Raw genomic sequence first — 19,631 nt, forward strand, 5'->3', positions numbered from 1 at the left:
AAAAGCTGGCAGAGTTAAGCTTGGTTTTAGTCTACTTGTTGGTAGAGGGGACTCGATTTCCTCCATCTTCCAGTATGCTTTGTATCTACCATAAAAAACAGGGCGCTGTAGGTCAGGGTGAACAGGACTCCTGAAATAGCAGCAAACAAACACCTTTTCTGTAGGCGGGAGGGAAGCTGCATGCTAGTGCAAGATGACCCTGCAGTTACTGGGTACTTTGTGCTGTCAATAAACGAATTCTAGTGACAGGAGATTGTGTAAATCCAGTTTTCATAGGCATATGGCTGCACTTGAAGTGTCTCTTGAAGTACTGTGTGGAGTCTTCATGTAGGGAAATTTCCTTTCTCCTAATGTATTTTTTATTTCTTTTAACACTAAAAGAAGGTTTTCACATGTGTTTTAAAGCATTTGTCAGAATGGATTTATTTGAGAGTGTGAATTAGAGAAGCCAGTTCCCCAGTAACCTCCTTCATAAGGAAGCTGCAATCTGTCTCTCTATTCACTTAGAGAGAATTCATAAGAAATTCATTTTTCAGCAATAAGCTTTTTAACTGACTTTTCTTTCTTCTCGGTATTATATTAAAACAATAAAACAAGATCACTTAACATTCGGTCCTATTCAGATAGTAGTAAAGTGCAATGGGCGTATCAGTGGTGGCATCAAATTTATTCCAAAGGAGAGGCTGTTTTAGATAGTTTTATGTAATATGAGATTGAGGAAATAATAAAACACGGGTACTTCTATTAAAATTTTCTCTGAAGATGCTCCAAAAGTATGAAGAGCCATCCCTCTGTCCCTTAACATAGGAAAAGAAAGGAAAGTTGGTAGAGGAGCTTCCAGAGAGTAATGGAGAGATTGAGAGCAAGTTGGCAGTGAGTGAAATGGATAGGTTTTGGCTGACTCTTCACTTTTGCTGCCAGGGATTTTCTTTAATTTCAGGATGAACCGTGGACAATTCACACTGACAGCTCAAAAGACTGTTGCTGCAGGAGAATGACTGAGCATTCTTGGAAAAATTCTGATCTTAAAAACCAGAATTTGCAATAATATCTAAACTTAAAACATTTTATCTTCCTTTTTGATTCAGTTTGTATTAATTGTTGTCATAAATCCTAGTGTACTCACCAGAGACTATTTGAATGTGTTATCTGGAAAATCCCTCATACCTTCCTGAACAGGCCAACTGTAGAGCCAATGTCTCCTGCTTTTGGTGGCATTTAGGGAATCTAAAAGAAGTTCTGACCAAGGCCAGGGGGAAATGGTGATTTCTCGAAAATATAAACCAAAGGGGTTTTCATGCCAAGCCTTGTATGCTTCTCTTGGAGCAGAATGACAGTCAGCCTCCTCCTTTAAACCAACAGAAAGCAATATTCATGTTAAGCAGTGTATTTTTATTTTTCATGAGTTGCAGTTAATGACAGTAATGTGTTATTATCAGAGTGATAATAATACAAATTACCTTTAAAAGAAATCTTGTCATTAGTGTTATGCTGCAGAGTTGAGCAGGTTATGCTAAATATTTGTTTGCTTAGATGCAGGATAGAGTGATGCTGGACTCTTATAAAAATACTTGTAGATATTTATAACAAACACTTTCAGTTGCTCAGTTCCATCAAATGTCTAATTTTCTACTGCAGCTGGAAATTTCTTCTGTAATTCCAGCATGTTCAGTGCAGCTATTCACATGAAATTTCATGTATGGAGTACTGTTGTGAAGAGCATGTCATTAAAAAAGCTGTGGTCTGATACCTCTTGATGAAAGCAGTGCAGAGCTGGTGGGGGGCTTCTCTGTGGGGTTGTTTGGGAATTTTCTTTGGTTCCTGGCTGTCTTTCTGCTGCATGATTGTACAGTCAGGAATTCTGTTCAGAATGACAGGGAAACTCAGAGGTGTGTGTTGTTCATCACTCAGTAGCATCATCATCTCCTGTGGACTCTTGGCCAACATCAAACGTTGTCATCCTCTCTCTGAAACCACTGTGGTCATCATGAGCTGTAGAATTCAACTTCATGAACCTTAGGAATCTGAAATTTGGCATCCTCCTTTGTTTACTTAGATTTCATTCTGGTCATGGAATATCCTGCAAAGCCCATATAATTTAGGGAGAGTTGTTTCAAAAGATATTTTTTTTCTTCTCTGTCATGTATTTTATCTAAGGAAAGAATGCCTCTCTCAGCTGGGTCATTTAGAAGTCACATTAAATATTCTTATGTAAGAGGGAGAAATTAAGTATTTTCAGTCTGTTCTGTCAGCATGTTATTCCATTCCATTACTGAAAGGAAAATGCTTCATAGTTCACTAACCTGTCTGGATGCCGCTGTGGGAAATTAACCTTGTAAATCAGCGAGCATTCTCTGGAGCCACCTGATTCCTGGATTCTCTCAGTTTCTTGTTACAAATTGCACGGCATGAGATCACCTGTAGGAAAAATTGTGTAGGGAAGGTGGTCCTGCAACAGCAGCAGTGTTTGTTTGTTGTGCACCTTGGGCAGGAGCTGTATGTGTGCCCAGCTCTGCCCTCCACACCCTGCTCGAGCGGGTCACACACCCACTGTGTGAATCCAACAAATAAATGCCACTGTATCTTCCTCATATAGGACAGTGAAGCCTGTGGAGATCATGCTGGTTTCTTAGAGGGGTTATAATCAGCTTTTGATGAAAAGAGAAAAAACAGTGCCTATTTTGAGCCATTGCTTTTAGTTTTGTTTGTGTTGTCTTGCGTGCTGGGCATTAAACTGTCTGCTTCAGAGAGTCGTTTTTTCATTTGTTGTTGCTGTGCTTGTTCTGCTTATGTGAATTCTTGATGGATGTTATTTAAATTCGGGTTTGAAAAATGAAAAATACTGAGGAATCTTTTGAAAGATTTATATTAACTTACAGCGATGTGCAAGTGAAAGATTGCATTTCTCAGCAGAAATACTTTGTGCCTAGGCATGAATGTTTGCATGCCTGCTTTGCAAGGTTTGGTATGCATGAAATAATTTGAAATGGATGTAGTTATTTTATTCCCATATGACTCTTAGGAAAAATTTTTGCTCTTTTCTGTTATCCATTTGCAATATAAAGCTTGGTTTCTTAGGTTTTCTTAGTAAGGATAAATGAAGAATTAACAAGGGCTCATTATCTTAGGAAATATGTGATTGTTCTTGCTGTGTTTGAGTCTTGCTAATAAACATGAGATGGAGGTACTCGTAAGCCACAGAGTGAAAATTCCAGAATAATTGTGGACTTGCAGGTCCCCCTTGCTCAGTCAGTTAGGTGAGGTGTGTATGCTCCTGGCTGTAAGCATAGTACTGTTGCTTAAATTAGTAAGCTCATTCAAATGTTAAATGCCTTGATCAGTTTGAACTGAAGCATTTGTTAGGAGGAACATCAGCTCAGAGGAAAAACTCCCATAATTTTTCCTGTTTGGGGGGTGGGAAGTTGCTTAATCCATTTCATAATACAGTGTGCACTGCAAAATAAGGCAACAGCTGTACTGTGCTTACCTCTGCATAATCTAAAATTTATAAGGAAATAGTTTTATTTCTATATTAACTTGCAGGCATACTGAGTAACGTAACAAAATCTGTTGCATTTATCAGTCTAACCAGAAAGTATTAAGACTGTCATACTGATGTATAGTGCCTAATCAAAGGAAGAACACCCAGTTTCAGATTAAGATCATTAACACTTCGATGTTTTGTGCGACAATAAATCTTCAATGCATCCGAAGTTCTTTGATATTCCAGTGCAACAATAATCCCCTAGTGGTTTTACTAGGATAATTTTATTATTCCTTTCTTCTCAAAGATGATTTGAAAAGCAAATTATAATTATTATATAATTCGGCATTACAATTAAAACAAAACTTCTGAAATATAACAACATTTTGATGTTGTAAATTGTTTCACATTAAGATCAAAATAAGAAGAAAGTCAAAACAGTATCTAAGGGCTTGGGCCTTCTTATTTTAATGAATAATTTCCAAGCCCTAGGTTGCAGATACACTTCATATTTTTTCATATAAGCATGCATGAACTTTTCTGTTGTTACATCTTTGTACTCAAAACCTTTAACTTGGCACAAAGTGTACTAGCTTTTGATGTTTCTCTTTAAGGACACACTGCATCCTTGGTGTTTAGGATTTGCCGTTCTAATTTCAACCCTAACATCAGAAATTCTGTGCAATGTAGGGTAACTTGGGCCCAGCAAAAATAGGACTATTGTGCAAAGATGTAAAAATGCCACTCTGCCCCTCCTTTAAAAACAAACGTTATCAAGAGGTTTCTCTGCTTGGCCATACTCCTTACCATATTCTGACTGAGTCAGAAATCCTGTGAGGACTATTCAGGGAAGTCACTGAGATGAGATGCTCCTGACAGCTTATGGTTTGCTGGATTGCAAAACACATCCCGAGGTGAAATATTCACTTCACAGCAACCATCTCTCATTACTTGCATTGGTGAAACGCTCAGTTCAAGTTTGCAGAGACTGTTTTCCTAGTTAAAATCATTTTGCTGTGAGTCAAGACCAAAAAAATTACTATAGTTCCTGATTTAGAGCAACTTAAGATATTCTTAAATAGTTTTTCAAGTTCTTTCTCCTTTTATTTCCCAAGGAAATTTGATTTCTAGAAGAATGTGATACGGTTTCCCTACAAAGCAAATTTCTAAGCCATGAATTTGAATTTAGAAAAAATCTGAAGCTATGAATTTTGTACTAGAAACAATGTTGTATATATATCCTGTACACATCTATAATCTTTGCACCATTTTCATAAGAGTATATGTAGCTTATTCAAGTAAAATACTGAGGAGTGAAAGAAAAATGCCTAAAGAGTTGGTGTATTTTGAGCTGAGTGGATGTGCAGTAGCATCTTTACAGAGGAAAGATCTTCCCAAGTTGCCTTACCTTCAACCTATCCTTGTTTCTTTGCAAGTTTTGTTTTAGGTCAGACAGATGTTTTATGAAATTACTCTTTGGCTGGTGAAGTCAGCACGACTCTGAAGCAGCTGAGGGGGGAAGTGCTAATTTTGGCTTCTTGTGCAGAGCTGAAGGTTGTGCAGGGGGTGTTCTCAACGTGGTGCTGTTGTAGTCAGCTTCTGTGAATCTACAAGTCCCTTGGCACCACACATTCGAGTGTTTTTACTCATATATCAATGTACAGATGGTCAAGTCGTGGGGAGGTGTTACAGAGGGAATTAAAAGAAGGCTTTTTATTAGCCCACATGTAATTTTTTTTTCTTCACATTAAAGCTATTAATGTGCTGTATCATAATACCAGTGAAACCTTTATAGACTGTTTGGTACTTGCTCTTTTCTTCCCTGAAATCTCTTAAAGAATTTTTACTATAAAAGAATCAAAATTAGCAGTAAGTGTGTCCTTTGCTATGTCTCAGGCTACTCCAAGGTGCACAGATGTTGATGAAGCAGCTGGTAAAACAGGATGCAATCTTCAGAGGTCACATTCACTTTTGGAAGTTTTGGGTTGATCTTTCTTGTCTTGTGACTCTGTCTTGCTTGCCAAAATCAAACTGAAGGTGCAGTGCAGATTTAAATGGAAAGAGAACATGCCTTTAAAATGAGTTAATGGTAAAAGCTGACATTTAATGTCCCAACCCCCGTGTTAATGACACTTTCTAGTAAAGGCTAGAAAGCCTTGATGATGGACTGCTTAAACAGCTATGTGCAGAGCAAAATATTGTGTGCTGTGCACTTGAAGAGGGATCAAAAACCTGCATTTTTTAATGCAGTTCAGGTTGCCATTTTTCCTCTGAGAGAATGGACCCGTTCTCCTGAAGGATTAGCCCAGGTTTAAGGCTTTGAGCTCTGTGTTTCTGTGCTCAGGTAGCCATTCTCCCAGCACTGTGGTTCTCATTGCGAAGTTGATCTAGATGACATCAGGTTTTGATTTTTGGTGGGGGAAGAAATAGCAAGGGAAGAGCAAAAGGAACAACTTGATTTTGATGCTAAGACCAGAGAGACTGTAAAGATGGGAGTGAGGAAAGCAAACACGCTTTTCTTTCTTTGCTGTTGGTTACAGAAAAAAGCTGTCTTGATTTTGGGGGTTTTTTTGTTTGGTTGGTTGGGTTTTTTGGTTTTTGGTTTTGGTCTTTATTTTGTTTGGTTTTGTTTTTTTCTCCTGGCTTTCAGTTAATGACTTAGGTAAACCTCAGTCTCAATGTCGTGCCTAGCTAAAATACTTGGAATAACTGTGGGATAACCAGATCTAAAACATGTCTTAAGAGAGCAATGGAAGGCATTAGGAAATAAATAATCTAGAAGTGGGAATGAAAAATGTTAATTCTGGGATGCTGGGGTAATGACAGCAGGCAAGTTATAAAATGAACTGAAAAATCTTTTGTATTTTAGACTTGTTTCATTGAGTACTTGGAATTTGATCACTGGCTGAAGAATGCACTGGTTTCTCTTTTGGGTAGATGATTTGCAGTATAAGACCATGTGTGATGAATGATGGTCAGAGGTGGAGGGAGGACTAGGTCAAAGGATAATCAATGACAGGAATGAAGAAAAGGACAAAACCAACAAGCATAACTATTGAAAGGATATGATGCTATAAGCTTGGATCTAAGGCATTACTTTGCTAAGTTCTATTAATATTTATTTTGTTAAGCACACAATAAACACCATTTGTAGGAACCATTCTCATTATGGTAAAGGATCTATTTTTCATTCCTTAATAAGATTAGTTCTGTTTCCTCTCCTTTTCTCTATTGCTGTGCTTTGATTCTGGCGTTTTTGCACTTGAAACGACTTCAGTTAAAGGGCAACGAAGGATTTTTTAACCTTTCTAAAGATCATGACAGTGTCCCACAATTAATTTTAGTAACTAATAATAATATTGCATGTATCCAGTGGAAATGAAAAGGTTGCATTGTGATTTTTGTGTAGCATGAGGTGATGTTGAAAACAGCAGTTGGAATACAGTTTGCAAAAGCAAAACTGTATCTTAGAACTGTCAAACAATATAGAATTCCTTAAATATCTTTATCCTGTATAAAGTTAAGGTGTGGTATTCAGTGAAGTTAGTGGAAATTGGAGGGATTTGCTACTGTACAATCTCGTGCCTATTGCAATTAGAAGAATAATGAGATTTTAGTAAATCAAAACGTAGTTTTCATTCAGTTTGGACTTGGATATGTAAATTACTCATGTTGAAAAAAAAATGGATTAGAGATTGTAAATGTTTAGAAGCTGAAGTATATTCCCTGCTTTGGCTATAAATAAGGAATATCATACACAAAATGAATTATTCTGAACGCCCGTTGGAGGCCTTCGGAGTTAACCTTACAGGGCTCATGGTATCAAAACTGGGAGGAACTATCCTGTATCTTTTCTCTTAATTATTGTTCGTTAGAACTTTTATTATTATGGATTACTCAAATAATCCACAGGAATAATAGAATAGGCATGATGATAGGATGATATGGCAGTATTTTTTTTTGATAATTATTCTATTATGCTCCATGACTTGAGAAAGGAAAATATTTAAATTATCAATCATATTCTTGAACTAAATCTTGATATCAGTACGGAAGGCTACACATGATTTCAAATGTATGACCTTTGACTGTATGTTTAAAATACGTTAATTATAAGTACATAAAAATATTCCAAAGACAATAACCATGGTAATTGTAGTTAATGAATTCAGTCTTTTGGAGTGGATAAATTAAGCAAGCAGAGAAAAACTAATGAGGAAGCATTCACAGAATGCAGAAATTGTGCCTAATGCGATGTAAACAATTATAGGCCCTATCCTTTATCTACTTTATAATGTTAAATAAGGCAAAAAGTTAAACCCAAGCATGTTAATAGAGCACAAAATTCATCTAATTAAATATTCTGAAGATAAATTATAAGGTGGGTTCAGTGGCACTCAAACTGGCACCAAGCAAACTAATAACAAGGCCAAAACCTCTGGGGAGAGTAGTGAAAGGTCCCAAGGTTTTTTGTGGAGAGTTACAATGAAAAGTGTGTTTACAAACTTAAGTCTCATGTTGGCAGCTGCTCTAATTCTCTAGACTCCATCCATTTCCCCAGTGCAGTGTTTTGGTGGACACATGGTTATCATCTAAATAATCTTGGACTTCCTCCTAATTGTTCTGACTTTTTTTTCTGTGTGAGAGAGACAATTCTGGGCCAGGCATTGTTCCCCTTGCTCTGGTTTTCATGGCTCTGCTCTAGTACTTTTATGTGGTGTCCACTATACTCAGAAGATCAGGGAAATGTCTTCTTTTTGGCAGTATTTCCTAAATTGAATGTCTATCATATATTGGTCAGGCAGACCTGGAATTTTTAAGACAGGATAACCCACTTGGTTTGCCTAGTAGCTTGGAAGATAATAAACGTGATGAACAAATCTCCAGTAACTCTAAATGGAGTTACCTGGATATACTAACTCTAAATGGAGTTACCTGGATATACTGAGATGAGAACAAGTCCGAGGAGTTCAAGAAGAGACTGTAAGAAAAGCTCTTGAATGTTGACCTCTTAGATGTTGATGTGAAATGAGGAGACAGGGGAAGGAGGCAGCTCTTAGGAACAGAATTATTCCTTTTTTCCTCTATATGCCTGTTTAAGTACTGCCTTCCCTTAGGGGGATAACTCAAGCAAACACCTGTTGGATGCCATTGTGTTTTCATGGATGATTTAAGGATCGCTGCCCATTTCTAGTGATCCTGTTTGGAAGTGATTTAAAATGTGCAGTAGTGTAGGCGGAAAGTCAAGCTAGAGCTGCTGTGACAGTGCTTCCATCATCTGTCAGCATCCTGAGTGTTGTGAGCTAAACCTGAAATTTGATTTGAACTGCCTGATATCTGCCAAGGGGCAGGATATCATTGCTAGAGAGAAATCCTCTCATCTTCCGTGACTACATCCCCAGTCAGATGTAAGAACAGTTTGGTATCCAGAGGTGAATGGCACTGGACCTTTACAAGGCACAGAAATCATCCATATCCCCATCCTTTTAAGGAAAAGGATTCTGAGCAGAGGGCCCTTTGACTCTGCAGCAGAAACTGTTTGGAAAAACTTGCTTTAATAATAAGATTCTGACTGAAGACTTTTGCAGAGGATGTTTTGTTTATGGAAATGGTCAAGTGGTTGTTCTGGTATTTGGACAGCAGGTTACAAAAAGAGGAAAACTAATGAAAAGTTCAGAAGCCAAAGCTGGAGAGAAGTTCAGAGTAACCCAAAATTGCCATCCAAGATTCTGGGGAGGAGGGTTGTAATCTTTCTGAAATATTACTGTGCATGTACTCCTTAACTAATACATTGGGTGTGTTAGACCAAACCAGACAATTAATTTTTAACACAGAAGGACTTTGAGGACAACTCTGACACCCAGAGGAAAGAAAAGGCTTTATGGAAAGTTTCCATCTTCGAATCACTGCTAAAGTAGAAGTGCTGTTTTGTTAGTGGAAAATATCAGTGAAATTTAAAATAATGGTGTATTCCTGAGAGGTGTCACTACAGTAAATCCCCTTTGTGGAATAGTTAAGTCACAATTGAAATTTGGTGCTGTGCAGTAGTCCATTGTTCTGGTACTTAAACTCTTTAGGGAACAGTCCCCATGAGGGGTAATGATTTGCTGGTGGCCAAGAAATGTATTTTCTGTATGATCCAGGTGGAGAAGTAAAGGAAGAAATGCTGTGAAATAGACACATTTTTTGTACACCTGAAAAGAGACTTGTATGTGATATGCAGGCAGATATCAGCTTTAAATTCGATGTAGTCAATGTTAATGGTATTAACATACAGATCTTTATCAGCAGAGGTGTTTACAGGCTTCTTCTATTTTCCTGTCCATTTGCTTCAGTGTAGCAGTGTGAGATCAAAGCCCAAGGCTTTGCAGACTGGCTCCTCATTTGTGCCCCTGGGTGTGTGATCATTGTTTGATACAGGAAACAGGCAGACCTGAGAAATAGTGAGAATTCCAGCACAGGCGCTCCTGCTGCATGTGCTGATACATCCGTTGTATGGGATGGAGACTGCCCACTTGGTTTGAGGATTTGCTTCCAAGCACCTTATTTCTCTGAGATGGTGTTATTTTCTATGTATATGTGCCTCTATGGCTATAGCTGCAAAGAGTTTAGTCTGAATAGTATTCATAGGTTTGATTGTTTCCTGCTCTCTCTGACTTTGTGGTGCACAAGTCAACCTAAATGTCTCAATAATGAATTATTGCTGGGTAATTAATCAGCTTCCCCTGCTTTAGACAGTTGCCTCCTAGAACTTACCATAATTCACCTCCATCAGCCAAGACATACAGACATTAATTGCCTCATAATATTGTCAGGAAGATGTCAGGTAGTACTGACAGGGTGTGAGTGCATCTCATTGATCTAAGCAAAATTTGTTAGTGTTTTGCCCCTAATCTCATTCTACACATTTATCTTGCCAGTGCCATGAGCTGGACTGAGGACACATCATCAGGGTGCAGTCAGGAGCAGTCTGTCCAAATGAACAGTGATTTCAGATTTGCAATGGGAAGTGAGTAATTCCCCAGCAGGTAAGTCACAAAACCAGTTACTGACAGCTGGGATAGTGGAAATTCTCCTTGCAGTGGCCTTGTTTTAAGCACCAAGATGAAAATATAATGCATGCTTAGAAGGTGCAAACAATGTCTACTCTCATTTCATACAGTGAAATTTGCTCAGCTTCATCTTGGAGCACTGGAGATATTTTAGTATTTCAAAGTGTATCAAACTATTTGCCCAGTATTTGGAAAAGCTACTCAGATTTAATGGAAATGTTTCTATTTCAGACCCAAACCACTTTGATATTTGTTAATTTTATTAGTGTATTGAAGTTCATTGACACTGGAAAAAGTGATCCTGTTCCTTCAATTAATAATACCACAGTAATTGCCTTTTTATTAATCTTTATTTGGATGCCTCCCTGTCCCTATGGAACAATGGGTTTGAAGATGCAGTGAGGTAGAACACTGGAAGGAAAAAGCCAGGCTAAATATTCCTTGAAATAAATAGGCCTCTTTTCCTTGACTTCAAAGAAAAAAAAAACCTAATTAAATACATTTGAGGGGAAGAGGAAAAAAAATGAGAACCTTTGATTTGAACACACTTTGGAGCAGAGCATGGAGAGATAGGAGAATGATCTCTGTGAGATGAATAAGTTGCCTCTCCTGCTGCATTTGTTTTGGGGGTGGGTGACTCATTTCTTGAGGATTCTGTTTTTAAAAGTTGGATTTGACTTGGTTGATATTCCTTTCAGCATCTAGATTTTCTATTTGGGCATGTATTTTCCACGTTGACTTTAATGATCATAGTGTCAAAAAGTCAATATGCTGTTGTAGAAGTAAGAAGTTTTCCTGAGTACTTGATTCCAGGGAGGAGAAACAGAAGAAAATAAGTAAATACTGTTGCAGTTTGTCTATTTAAAAGCTCTATTTAATATATTTTTTACCGTGTTGATTGCTGAGTTTAATCAGAGTCCGAATAGATTTCAAACCTTCTCTCCAGTTTTAGGAAGCTTGGAGATGGCAATTTCAAGATTACCTTATCTTGTTGGCGTGGTTTCTTTCTAGGAAGGCTAAATGGTACATCAGAATCTACTTTGTTGTTCCAGAAGCATCAGTACTTCATGGTATTGTGGAAAAGTTCAAGTCATTACCGTGCCAACCCGTCACAGTTAATTTTTTGGCAAAATGAATCCATAACGACACATGGCTTCAATCGATTTCTTATGCAGATTCTGCAGTAGATGTGCAGATCTGTTGATTAGCTCAGCCTGTTGGAAGTGTGGGGTCTGCCCCATTTGTTGTCCTTGGGGACAATCATGGCTGGGTTATTTCTGTGGGCCTCTCAGCTCACAAGGAAATGCCCTTCAGCTCTTACCCTGACTCAGATCAGCATGAGGAACATCATGACATTATAGTTATTTTTTTTAAAATGTTTTTCATGTATTTGTCAACTTGTACTGGTGCTGCATAAATTCATTAGGAGTCTTTATGGAGTACTGAGCACGGTTGTGGTAAATGAGTTTTGCAGGTGTGGATTGGTGGAATTGCAGTTTGCCCTGCAGTGTGTTTTAGTCTCCTTTGTGAGTGTTTCCCCACCCCTCACCAGGCTGTAATATGTATAAGTGCCTAAGTGAGCAGTTATTTACCTGTGGCAAGTCTGTTGTACCTAAACTCAGGAAACTGTACACCTCCTGGTCCTATTTACCTTGATCTTATTCCATAAAATATTCCTGCTGATAATCTGTGCAGCTCAGAGGCACTGAAAGATGATCTGCAAAAAGAGGGAATACTTGCTCTGAACTCTATGGAGGCCCTCTGTAGTAGTTTGAAGGCAAAACAAATGAGAGGCTCCAAGTCAGAGATACAATTTAATAGGAAAAAAGAAAAAAGGAAAGAAAGTAAAATAAAATCGATGCAATAATACAAAAGACCATTGACAGAGTCAGAATACAACCTGAGCGTAGTGATGGAAGCAGTCCAGATGAGGTGGTCTTCCTGAAGCAGTGATCCTGTAGAAAGGTCTGGTAGCTCGGGTCCTCTGGGAATCCAGTGGGTAAGCGCCCCTCTGGTGTTCAGAGTCTCAGCTTATATCCAGGCTGGAATGCTTGGTTTCTCCCTCTGGGCGGAGCATCCCACAATGGGATGGTGAGTCATGTGATAAGGCCTGATGGGCCCATTAACAGGAGGTAGTCCAGGAGGGGGTTATCTGTGAGCTGTGTAGCAAAGGTGCTGATGGCCCATTAACAGAAGATAAGCCAGAGTGGAGGAGGCAGGGAGCACTGCCTCACCTGGTTTCAACAGTTCATGAAGATGGTGATAGAATATACTTCAACCCAGGACACCCTCAGGAGTCATTCTGATTGATGTCTAGGGATTTCACAAGGATTTGACATGCTTGATCTTGAGCTTGTAATTAATTGTCAGAGTTGCTATCAGCTTTAGAAATGGGTTTCTACTAACTGGCCAAAAAAAGCAATATTGGGCTTTGAAACTGTTGCCGTTTATGTGTGAAATCAATTGCACCAAGTGCATGTTGTTTTCATGAGTAACAAAAAGGATCCTGTTCTGTAATGTCATCGCATTTGTTAGAAAATGTTAGCACCTCTCATTTCACAAGGCTTTTTTTTTTTTTTTTTTTTTGTATACGGCAAGGATGCATTAAATTTAGTCATGTGCAGAAAGAAATCTGCAACTGGATACTCCTTGTAAAGGCTCTAGATATGTGTGATTTCTCTGTATTTTAACATTTATTTGAATACAATAGATGAAGCTGGTCAGATGATGAAAGGGCTCTTTGGCTATTGAAAGTCCTCTTGCCACCGCATCTCTCCTACTGTCAGTGTATGCCTGCTAGTTAATAATAGCTTGAAACTGGTATAGTTTCAAGCTATTTTTTCGCCATTTCCCTCTTGGTTGCAATAAAAAGAACAGGTTCTATTAGGGGAGCCTTTCTTCCTGCAAGTAAATCGATGTTTAGTGAAGAGAAAATGCATGGCAGTGGTGGAAACTTAGCAGAGCTTCCTGCTCCTGCTGCACTGCTCATCATCCCATTTATCCATGGGGAAGTAGGGCAGTGTCTCTCTTTAGGATATCATGACCTGACTCGGGGAGATTTACCTGGTGGTCCCACCCCAGAATGGTCCATAGGAAGCCTGGCAGGCTGCCAATTTCTTGCTTAGACCGAGGAATCTAAGGGGCTAAAACCAGGAGAATATGTTCTGCCTGTGTTACGTGATAGACATGAGCAATGTGTTATCACAGAGATGTGACATGGACCTTGTTAGGCCCAGCAGATGTTTTAGTCCTGGCTCTCCTACTCTGAATGTGAGAGCTGGAAACATGCTGGTAGTGTAGTGCACATCCTCAGAGGATGGAAGGTAATTTGACAGCTCACTTTAACCCTCTTCAATAATGTTGACTCTTCTGGCATCGATTTGTTGAGAATGTGGCTTCTCATGTGGAAAACTGAGACTTTTTGTAGTAAAAATAAGGATTTCTTTTCCTGATTTGGTTTTCTTTTTTTTCCTGGCTTAGGTTAGAAGAGAGAAATATTTGAATGTAGCATTAACGTGTTTAATTTCTAAGCTTTATTTGGAGACTTTGAAATAGTGAAAATACGTAAGCATTATTGAAGGAATAAAGTGTTCTTGTTTGATGCATTCGACTGTTCTTTTCTTTCTGAAAATCTGTGTTTTTAGAGATACCAGGCAGTACTTTTTCCTTTAGCAGTACCAGAGTCCTGCTGTCTGTCTCAAGAGAAGCCAAAAAAGGTCAGATAAGAACTGTTTAGATAAGATAGGTGGCATTTCTGTCAGTTCTCAATAGCCGGTGAATCAGATGAGGAGCTGCACAAAACTGAAAACAAACAAGTAATGTTGCTCTGTCCCTGTCCCCCAAGTCCAAAAAATCCTCTCAATGCCCTCAAGCTGCTGTCTTAGTGAAGGGAATCTTTTCTCTTGAGTGCAAATTTAGAAAATGTTTTGTTGTACTGGTTATGTTAATTAAAGCGATGTTTGTTTTACAAGACAGCGATTCAGAGGGCTGTCCTGCTCTGCATAATTACCTGTCACAGCAAAGAGAATATATTAAGATGGGAAACTGAGATTGGTGTAAAATTCTGTCTTATCTGCAAGGTATATCAGCAGTGTATTTCATAGAGCTTGATTGTATCCAAGATTCCAGGGGGCTCCTGGTGTCAGGTGAGAATCTTTCTTTATGGAAAGCACTTGCTCTTTTCCTATTGTTATTGGTGAGCTAAAAATACTATTTTTTGTTGCTTCTTGTAGCAAACCAAGTGCGAAATGTGAGCTGTAACAGCACTGCCTAAGCCTCTCTGGCAGCCTCATGCAGTAGCCTGCTTTTAATATTGGTTGGTAAGATGACAGCACTTTGCTGCCAGTCTGTGAGGTATCCATGTAACGTGGGTTATCTTTGCTCAGGTGCCTGGAGACTTGTTCTTACAAGAGATACAAACAATGCATTTGAGAATTGGGCACATCTGGGACATTTTATCTTGCTCTTGGAGAAAAAGATCAAATGCTCCACAGCCTGTTTCTCTTAAATCGCAGAAAATCCCAGCATGGATTGAAGATTTGACCCCCATTAAAATACATCAGATCTAACATAGCTGTGTGGTTTTAGCTGTGTACATAAATACATAACTGCAGATGAATATTTAAGCACTCCTAGTGTAAATAGAAATACGCAGATGCACATGCTAGGCATACTCATGCATGCCTACAGCTGCAGAGAAAATGTACAGCAGGCAAAGGACTTTCGGATACAATGAAATGAATGGCTTTATTAAGATCTTAGTTCCTCATTAAAAAATACTGAGAAGTAGAACTTGTATGAAAGACTAAAGCTGGGATTTCAAATTAATGTGTATGATAGTCAATATGAACTCAATTCTGAAATGTAAGAGTGTCTATGGAGATCTGTTGAACTGTGTTCATATATATCACTGTTTCTTCTTGTCCCAAGTTTTTTTTTTTTTTAATTTGGGTTTGCCATTGTGCAGTTTTAGGAAGGTTAATATTTAGTGCAATTTAGAAGTCCTAAAGAAAGCAATTGTTTTAATACAAGACATTTCTCCCATTGTTTTAAGAGGAAAAAATGATCGTGTGTCAATGGTATGGACTCTTATTCTCCTGCTTCAGTATTCAATTATTTTGATTCTTCTAAATTTTCAGCATCATGTGCATATGAAATTGGCCTCTTAAGTGATAGATATTTTTTGAAGGTTTGCTCAATTGTGCTTTCAGATTTTTCATTCACCTTCTGTTGGCTTGGCTGGGTCTGCATACACAAGTGCATGAACTGAACTATCATTAGCAAGTGGTGGTTCAGTTTTTCCTCTTCTACTCTTTGTGGCCTCTAAGTTTTTCTTGTCTGCTGTCTTTGCAAACCAGTTTTTCTGCAGGGTCACTTTAAATCACTCGGTGTAACAAACCTGAGTATGACAAATGTGTGCATTAGGGAATGTGTCTTGCTTGTTGTGGCCATCAAAATAGGTTTCACATGGTAGAAATTTGATAGTATATCTACAGTTCTCAAATCTTGCTTTTGCCAGTGTCCTTGAGTTCAGTTTTTTAACAGTCACGATGAGCTACTGACTAGCTGGCATTGAAAAATTTGACTTTATCCTCAGGGGCCACTGTAGGCTTTGTTCTGATAAATACTTGTCCAAACATCCCCATTATTTTTTCTTCAAGACAGAAAAATGTGACACAGGGTGCTGTGCCTGTTATCTCCCACCTAGACTTGTTTGGTTGTGTTTTTTTGGTTGTTTGTTTTTGTTTTTTTTCTTTGAGAGAAACTTCAACCTTTTTATTCATTGGCCTGGTAAATACTTTATCAATGTATTAAGGTCCTTTAATTAGTGTGGATTTTTTTTAAAGCTTAAAATAAAAATCAGGGAAATATTCTAGTTGTATGATTTACATGGTTGGTTCTACTCCAGAAGAAAGCTTAATTGTTGAAATATTTCTGAGTTCCTGTGTTCTGATTTCTTGAGTAGTCTGTGCTAAGTCTTGAGCAGAAACTTGCAGAAGAGCTGCAGGATTGAAGGAGAGCAGAAGTGCCACAAAGTAAAGTTCTCCTGGGAAATCTTATGGAGGTTAAGCAAGTGCAGCAGGATTTGAGCAATGCTGCTTAGTCCATTTGTTCATGTGTGGATGCCAGGGTGGAGGAGACTGGAACTGGGAGCCAAGATCGCTTAGAGGTGTGTCTGTGAGAGAAGCCAACTGCAATCTGCTGGTTTCTGGTGACTTTAGAGGTACCTGTCCAGTGTTAGTCCTGTCTCGTACTGAAGCAAACTATTGATCACCTGGCCAAAAATGTTGCGGCTTTAAAGAACTTCCCCAAACTTTAGGGAATAGTGAGACTGTCATTAAGAAAGAGATATAATTCCAAGCACTTTCTCTTGGTTTTAAATGCTGACTTCATGGGGTTTTTCCCTAAGAGTAGGAGAGCTTCATGTAAGTCTTGAAACTGCTGGTGGTTGATAGGCTTTTATTTATTTAATCAGGGCAGTGCATGTTACAGAACTGACAGCAAAGGGATCAGGACTGGAAATATTTTTTCTAGACATCAACATGCTGCTGTGCTGTTGGGAGAAAGTGGAGATTGCTTTGCCAGCACCATCTGGGAGCCTCTGCTTGGCTGTATGGTAGGCAGACCTTTTGTGAATCAGAGGAGAATTGCCTTTGGAATAAAGCCTCTTGGTGGCAGGTTTTTTTAATCTGCTGCACTGACAGAATTGCTCCATCTTGTCCTCTTAATGCAAGCGAGTGTGCCAAATCTGACTGAAGGGATCTGTATCCAGGAGAGAAGGAAATGGTGATGCCTCTGAAAGGTGCTTGCCTTCTTTTGCGAGACAAAATAAACTTTTGGTGGCTTTGTGGGGCTGCAGCCGGCGCTCTTGGGTTATATATTCTTCTTATATAAATGTAGTACACACTTTAAATTTATTGTTGGAGGAAAGAATAGAAATGTTGGCTGTGACTTGCAGAGGCAAACAGCGTATGCTGTGTGTATAATTGTCAATTTCCTTAAAAATAATGTTTCAGAGTCTGTTGCTCCTCAAGATGGTGGCAGAGATACCGGGGTGCCCCTGGTGGGCTTCAGGGGTGGAGGGATGGATACAGTGTTTGCCTGTGGAAAAGGTGGGGTGGCGAATATATCGAGTTGTATGAAATAGCATTTACAGAACTTGCAAATAAGAGCTTCAACTGTTCAAGCTTCCTGCCCTGAAGTGTTTGTGATTTAGTCTCTCCTCTCTGAAGAGCACTTACGTAGGTTTTTTTTTTTTCCTGTGTGGGGCAAGGTGGAGAAGAAAGAAGCGGGTATGAAGAGAGCAAATTGAACAGCCAATACTGCCAACAACCAGTAACATCTTCAAAGTTTACCTGCAGCTTGTAAATTAAAAATGCCAAGTCTTCCTTGTGCTGAAGTGAAGCACGCAGCCACCAAACATACACCTGGTGACTGCAAGGAGAGATGGCAGACATTTTAACTGGTACCTTTTTCCAGTGGTCTTGAATTAATATACTTCCTTGAATGATCCAGGAGTATTTGTACACAAGTCCTGATGGCCATCTGCAGTTGCTTAAAGTATTTCCAGTGTTTTTCTTTACTGCAGCTCCAAGTTGGTTGGAACCAGTATTCTATCTGCCTTTGGAAAAAATGTAGTAGATTCCAGCAGAAATTAAATTTCTCTATGGAAATACGAGTGAGGAAATTGAGGCTTGAAAACACTCCCATTCAATTGTGATTGAAGTTCAGTCACAATTTGAGCATTGAGCAACACCCTGGAACGTTCACATCTAAGTAGCATCTGATCTTGTAGGGCTTGGTAACGTGTTAGGGAAGATTTGAGTGGAATCTAGGTATTTTTGGGCAGTGACATTATTCTGAGGGAGTTTTGGATTCTCTTAGGCACCAGTAGTACCCTAGTACAGCTCCTGCAGGCAGTGGTCTTGTTTCAAATACATCAGAACTTCATTTGCTTTACTGAATATGGAGCAATGTGGTATGAGAAGTGGGTGCAGTTTGAAATAGAATTCCCGTATTTGTGGAATTTAGGTGTTACGCTGGGGAAGAGCCACCAAAAGAACTGTTAGACAAACAATGAAAATAGGCAATAAGGTGTGGATTTTTGGTGTAGCTTGTCTCCCTGTTGAGCTAAAGAAATATTTCCAGATAATGTAGAAAGGGGCGATGATCTTGCGGCTGAACTACTCTGCCTGCAACAGCCTTCAGGGCACAGTGCTGAGCCAGATCATCAGTGCCATTTTGTAGCCTTTGTCTGATAATCCAGGTTTCTTCTTTTCAAGGGATTGCTGAAGAAAGCGTGCCTGAATTCCTTTAAATATTTGTGGTGACCAGTAGTTAAACAGGAGAGTGCGCACTTACAGACGTGTCAGTTGGAAAACTCCATATTAAGGAAGCTGAAAATGACTTTAAATACAAATATGGAACTTGGATGTTGACAGAAGTGCTGTAAAAACCATTAAATGTTGGGAGCGTTTAGAAGACATGAAGGCATCAGGGGTAAGTAAGGAGCAGTGGGAAATGTCCCTGTGGCTCGTGAGAGCCTTGTGAATGGGCAGGAGTGTTTAGAGCATGACTGAACATCAAGAATGATGGGAAGACATTGTATCCTGGGTGCTTTGTTTTAATAGCCACAAGAACACTATCAGTACTAAGGAAGTATTCAAGTGAAAGAACTACTGGAATAGTTTCAGAAAGTAATAGAACAGAGGATCTTGTAACCTTTCAAATCCGATTTTGTTGTATGACACTTCTTTGGATGGGAATGTTTTAAAATTGCTCTTAAGTACACAAAGATAACAAAACCTATCCAAACAAGCAAACTCCATGTACGTTTACAAAAAAACCCCCAAAAACCTATGAATAGAAGCCTCCCATCAAAGGGGTGAAAATATTAGGACGAAGAATTCCCCCATGTAGAATAGCATTTCCAGGAACAAGAACTCATTGCTTAGAGCACCAAACAAATAATTTGTTTGTAGACAGAATCCAGAAATGCCGATCTTTATGTGCTATATCTTTGAAACTGAGTGATATTTTCTTCTGATCATTAAAAGCATATACACAAGCTATTTATACAGCTGGTACTAATGACT

At 38.9% G+C, this 19,631-nt stretch overlaps 1 long non-coding RNA gene across 3 annotated transcripts in view; it reads left to right on the plus strand.

The window, feature by feature from the left end:
• LOC136305406 (uncharacterized) overlaps positions 1-18,199 on the plus strand; it is a 32,468-nt gene extending 14,269 nt beyond the window's left edge. Inside the window, exons 2-3 of one of the 3 annotated variants that reach the window (XR_010725318.1) lie at positions 10,405-10,512; positions 11,483-12,482. This is a non-coding gene — a long non-coding RNA (uncharacterized lncRNA). Of the gene's footprint in view, positions 1-10,404; positions 10,513-11,482; positions 12,483-17,809 lie in introns of those variants that run through there. The other 2 variants (XR_010725319.1, XR_010725317.1) reach the window with 2 other exon arrangements.
• The last annotated feature ends 1,432 nt before the right edge of the window (positions 18,200-19,631 follow it).

The sequence above is a fragment of the Chamaea fasciata genome, unplaced genomic scaffold (genome assembly GCF_029207755.1).
Source record: "Chamaea fasciata isolate MVZ Bird 193981 ecotype frontalis unplaced genomic scaffold, bChaFas1.0.hap1 SCAF_397, whole genome shotgun sequence".
NCBI lineage: Eukaryota > Metazoa > Chordata > Aves > Passeriformes > Sylviidae > Chamaea > Chamaea fasciata.